Source organism: Podarcis liolepis (genome assembly GCF_965112155.1).
Source record: "Podarcis liolepis genome assembly, chromosome: 11".
Taxonomy (NCBI): domain Eukaryota; kingdom Metazoa; phylum Chordata; class Lepidosauria; order Squamata; family Lacertidae; genus Podarcis; species Podarcis liolepis.
The window spans coordinates 38829777-38835776 of NC_139565.1; the positions used below are offsets into that span (position 1 = coordinate 38829777).

Genomic DNA, 6000 nt, shown 5'->3' on the forward strand with positions numbered 1-6000 from the left:
TTAACTCCGTCAGTTTTGAAAGGGGATTCCTCTGTAGAAGTCTGTCCATGTATCTGAATTCCCAAGGTATAATGGTGCAGGAACAGAAAGTTTTGAGAAGAAGAAAAAGAGGTAGGATGTGCTGAAATCAGAGTATAGCTGCCATAACTGTCCATAAAATTCACAGCAAGTAGATTAAGCAATTATCCTAATTAGGTCTCATATCTTTAGAGTAAAGGAACCTCAGTGAACAGGTTTCACCCTTGTGGGCTTATATTTCATGGTTTGCCTCGTCCTGGCCATTACTGTGTTATAGTCCACTATTATTCAACCATTTTCGCTTTAAAAGAATTGCATTTTCACATTATGACCTACCCATACACCCCCACCCAGGCACCTTGTATCCTTTGTTTGGCTTTTTCTGTATGTTCATACTAGGGCTGCCCCTCTGCTCACTCCTGTCTCCTACCTTCCTGCTGTTCCCCCCACATTAACCCCCTGGAGCTTATGCGTGTTGGAATCCAACATCTGGAGGGCCACCTACTCCAGATCCCTACAATACAGGCTGGAGGATAGCCAAAGACAAAATAAAATGGAATATAAATCAAGATCCTCAGAGGGGCAGTACCACAGGCACACAATGTGTCATCTTTCCAAAAGGAAGGCGAGGAAAGCCCAATGATACTATATGCTTATCCTGAGATCATCTCTGAGAAACATCTGGATGGAACCTGGAAAGCTCTTAATGGGAATATAACTTTGATTAGGCGCAACTGTGAATTATATCACAATCTTCTCTGGGGATATGGAGCTCATGAGGCGTACAGCTGTCCTTGGAGATCACAGGCAGAAAACGGAGAAGGCACGAATCCTCTCATTTGGGAACTGCAGCAAGGAGTCCAGAAGGCCCCCAAGGCTACAGTCCAATCTAGAGGAGGCCCTTCAATAGTGCCTAATATAATGGAGATGGTCTCTCCTTTGAAGCTTTGCTTTCCCCCTGCCAACATTGCCACCAGCTTCTTTTCGTTCATTTCCAACCAGCTGTTCTTCATCCAGGTGCTAATCTAATCCAGGCTGGAGAGTGAGATGGGCTGGGAGAGTGCCAGACATCAAGAAGCCAGGCCTAGGCAAAAGATGGAAAGCAGAGCTGAGCCAGACTGATGTGACTCTCAACTTCCATGTCAACATTTTCATGTGTGGTAAAGAAGCGCCTTCCCTTGAACAACTAAGCAAATCGCACGTTTGTCTGTTCTTCATTCAGGTTCTGGACATCCTAGCTCAGAAGCATGCAAAAGCCCACAAAGATTTTTAAGGCTGCAGAGCAGTCTTCGTCTCTAAATATACACAGAAATTACCACATGCAAATTTTATGCAAACTAGTGTTGCCTTTCGATGATACGAATTCTCCTTTTTTGGCATTTCATATCTGGCTGCTCTCAGGGGGCTGCTGTCATGGCTGGCCTGACCATTAAGCAGAGGGAGATATTGGAAGACAGAACTATCTGCACTAGGTAGCCTCCCCTGGGTCCTGGTCTCAAATGTGCTGTGCTGCTGCCAGTACTGAAGGAAGATTCAACTTCCAACCCAATTGGCTTCTGTTGGTGGAATGAGGCATGGAGGTACAATCTTGTCCTTTGCCCCAGGCCAACCCAAGCAGCAATTCTAGATCTAGGTTAGACATTTGATCAAAATTTGAAGGAAAGGTGGATTCCACCAAGAAGGACATAACTGAGCAGGAACATCTCTCATATAAAGTTTAAACTGCATTCAAATAAATGAATGGGAGCTGAGAAAAGGAGCCAGTTATTGTAATTGGTTGGGTGTGTGTGTGTTTTTTAGCCAGTTAGTGACTGACCTACATGTATGTTTGCAACCAGGCCTAAAGGTCAGCCTTAAATTGTTTGGCAGTCTATGCCAATCCTTTCGTTATTTTTTTAAAAGCAGGACTGCCAGACTCTGCTATGTTTATTCCAGTGTTTTCATTTTATATCCTAGCAGTTGCTGTTTACAGAGAAAGCAAAGATTTTCCCCTTGCAGAATGTTATCCTGTCTTTGCCCAGATTTTATTCGTGTTTTCCTCTCTCTGTGTGTGTGTCCTCATAACCCTTTGGCGAAGCAATTTGAGAAAGGGGCAAAGAAGAGTGTAATTTTCCTGGCAGGCGAGAGTGTAATTTTCGTAGCTGGAGTATATAGCATGCTCCTAGAACTTCTCCTCCAAAATACTTTGCATCCTGTTACAGTCTATCACTTGACTCGGCTGGTAGTTACTTCCCATAGGGGTCATGCACAATTAGCAAAAGCTTTCAGTCACTGAACACAGGAGCCAAAGTGTCTCTGGAGCACGCTCATTCTCACTTGTATACCCTGGCAACATTAAACTGCACTCCATGCATCTACAGCTCATTAAGCTAACTAGTGGCTACTTTCTAAATAATAATTAGACTGCCTAGAAAGCACATTTTCTCTTCAACTCCCCAGAAACTCAAGATGTGCAGCAGGGGCCCTCAGACATACCTGAAGGAGGCATGACCATCCACTGTGCTGGTTGCCACATGCTGACCATTGCTTCATGTGGCGACCTACATCATGGCAGTGAGCACCTTCTCAACTGACTTGGCTGAGACTGACTTCCTGGACAACAAGGAGTACATGAGGGCTTACTTCCTCAGTGGAGCTTTGCTTCAGCAACAAGGCCTACGCAACCTGTCATGTCTCTGATCTTGCTCTTCAGCCCTGACTTAAAAACATAAGAAGAGCCATACTGGATCTGACCAAAGTCCCATGCTCGTTCTACATTCTAGCCAACAAGATGCCTCAGAACGACAAAAACAAACAAACAACAAAGGCAGGTTATGAGAGCAATCGTGTTTTCCCACGCCCCTATCATAGGCAGTGGTTTTTTCCTTTAAAAAAAATGTTTCGGGGTACTCTCATTTTGACTCAAGAAAATCACCATTTGAAGAAGAAGAAGAAGAAGAGGAGGAGGAGGAGGAGGAGGAGGAGGAGGAGGAGTAGTAGTAGTCTGGATTTGATATCCCGCCTTTCACTCTCTTTCATAGAATCATAGAATCATAGAATCATAGAGTTGGAAGAGACCACAAGGGCCATCGAGTCCAACCCCCTGCCAAGCAGGAAACACCATCAGAGCACTCCTGACATATGGTTGTCAAGCCTCTGCTTAAAGACCTCCAAAGTAGGAGACTTCACCACACTCCTTGGCAGCAAATTCCACTGTCGAACAGCTCTTACTGTCAGGAAGTTCTTCCTAATGTTTAGGTGGAATCTTCTTTCTTGTAGTTTGGCTCCATTGCTCCGTGTCCGCTTCTCTGGAGCAGCAGAAAACAACCTTTCTCCCTCCTCTATGTGACATCCTTTTATATATTTGAACATGGCTATCATATCACCCCTTAACCTCCTCTTCTCCAGGCTAAACATGCCCAGCTCCCTTAGCCGTTCCTCATAAGGCATCGTTTCCAGGCCTTTGACCATTTTGGTTGCCCTCCTCTGGACACGTTCCAGTTTGTCAGTGTCCTTCTTGAATTGTGGTGCCCAGAACTGGACACAGTACTCCAGGTGAGGTCTGACCAGAGCAGAATACAGTGGCACTATTACTTCCCTTGATCTAGATGCTATACTCCTATTGATGAGGCCCAGAATTGCATTGGCTTTTTTAGCTGCCGCGTCACACTGTTGGCTCATGTCAAGTTTGTGGTCAACCAAGACTCCTAGATCCTTTTCACATGTACTGCTCTCAAGCCAGGTGTCACCCATCTTGTATTTGTGCCAAAGACTTCAGAGAAGTGTGACTAGCCCAAGGTCACCCAGCAGCTGCATGTGGAAGAGCGGAGACACGAACCCGGTTCCCCAGATTACAAGACTACCGCTCTTAACCACTACACCACACTGATTTGATAGTTCAAATCAGGAAAAATAAATACAGTAAACACAACAAAACTGACCAATCACAGAGCTAGATTCCAACTCCTACTTCACACATTAAACGCTCACTTCCGTCTGAGACTCAGAAAACACCATGACATGAAATGAAGCCGCCATCGGGAGTAGCAACAGAACTGATGATTCACCATGCTAGAGAAGAAATGTTTAGTTTCTTCTCCCATTAGATTCACAAAATGTTTAGGGGTATGCGTACCCCTGCGTCCCCCCAGAAAAAAAGCACTGATCATAGGCATCAGCACCTAGGAGGCTGAAGCACTTTTGAGGGGGGGGCTGTGTTTTTTAGGGAACCAGACCCCTCAATGTTCAGTGGGTGTTCATCACACGCATGGTGTCAGAAGGTCGCTTCAGGCCCCTGCAATCTTCTTTAAAAGTTGCCGCCTCTGCTCCTGTCTGTATTCAGACAAAGGCAAACTTCTGAATCCCACTAATACTGAAAGTAATATATAGCCATCATGGCTTGTAGCCATTATAGCCTTAGCTTATCTTTTTTAAGACAACCATGTTGGTGGCCATAAATTCTAAAGGCCAACTATGAGATGTGTGAAGTAGCACTTCCATTGATCTATCCCAAATCTTCCAGTGTGACGCTTCCATGGGGGACCCCAGGCTCTAGTGTTAGACGAAAGGGAAAAAAACCTTCACTCTCTTCATTTTTTTCTGCAAGGTTTTATGCACGTCTATCATGTCCTCCTGCCCATTACTTGCCTCCCCCACCCCCCTGGAAAGTAAAAAGCCTCAAACATTGTTACTTCTCTTCATAGAGCAATTGCTCCATCCCTCTGATCATTTTGGTTGCCCTTGTCTGAACCTTTTCCAGTTCTACAATCCATGTAGATTGTGCTTTCCATGAGGTGTGCTGACAAGAACTGTGCACAGTGTTTTCCAAGTGTGGTTGCCCCACAGATTTGTAGAAGGGCATTGCAATGTTGGTAGTTTTGCCAGCTGCCTCCTGGCATGCCCTCAAATCCCAATGACTCATTGGTTTGGACTCCCCAACTCGCCCCAGTATAATTCCTGGCTCCTGCTTCAATCCTGACTGCTATCTGTGGCCCAGAACTGAGAGCGATGGAGGAGAAGCCGCAACCGTTGCTCTCACCCTATGGGCAGGACAGAAGGAAGAGTTCATGCAGAAGGTGTCGCAAACCAAGGGTGTAGTTTGAAGGCAGGGAATGCAGCCTCCCTGCTGAAGCTGAAGCTGATGGAAACCACCTGGGAGCTCTGTGTACACCCTCTTAATTTCTGTAATGAAGCTGATCAATATAAAACATGAAATAGTGTGCAATATGGGAAAGCAATCCATGTATATCTATTCTGAATTCTGGATAGAGTTAAGGGCGCTCCCGTTCTGTGCCCCTCTAGCCTCCCTGAGCCACAGGTAAACAATTCATTCTGAAAAATAGCTCTGTTCAGACAAGTTTCAGCCTCTGCATGTACAATGAGCATTTCATGGGATGGGCCATAGCTCAGAGCTAGAGCACATGCTTTGTATGCAAAGTGTCCCAGGTTCAATTCATGACAACTCCAGGTAGGGCTGGGAAAGATCCTTGCCTGAAATCCTGCCTGTCAGTGTAGACAGTATTGAACTGGGTGCACTGACTTGTTATCAAGCAACTTCCTATGTTTCTGACACTGTACAGTGGGGAAACAGAAGGACTTTTACACACACACACACACACACACACACACACACACACAGTATGTGCATTTGGGGATGTGTCTGCATGTGGGCAGACATGCATGTATCATAGAATCGTAGGGTGCATCTTGCGTCTTTGGATGGAGAGAGGTGTGCGAGTGTGTGTCGAAAGTAGCCTAATTTACAAAGATAACATTTGCCGTCATAGTTCCACTCACTTTTGCCTCTGAATAATAGAATTGTAAAATTGTAGAGTTGGAAGGGGCTATAAGGATCATCTAGTCCAGTGTTTCCCAACCTTTTTTGGGCAAAGGCACACTTGTTTCATGAAAAAAATCTCGAGGCACACCACCATTACAGCCCCGTAACGTCAGCGCGCAGCGTCACGCCAGGAGGGACGCACGAAAGTGTAAGTTTCAATTTTT

At 45.4% G+C, this 6000-nt stretch overlaps 1 long non-coding RNA gene across 1 annotated transcript in view; it reads right to left on the minus strand.

The window, feature by feature from the left end:
• Positions 1–5259, minus strand: part of LOC310688767 — an 88518-nt gene extending 83259 nt beyond the window's left edge. The window contains exon 1 of the long non-coding RNA XR_014517161.1: positions 4941–5259. This is a non-coding gene — a long non-coding RNA (uncharacterized lncRNA). The remainder of the gene's footprint in view (positions 1–4940) is intronic.
• Between the last annotated feature and the right edge of the window lie 741 nt (positions 5260–6000).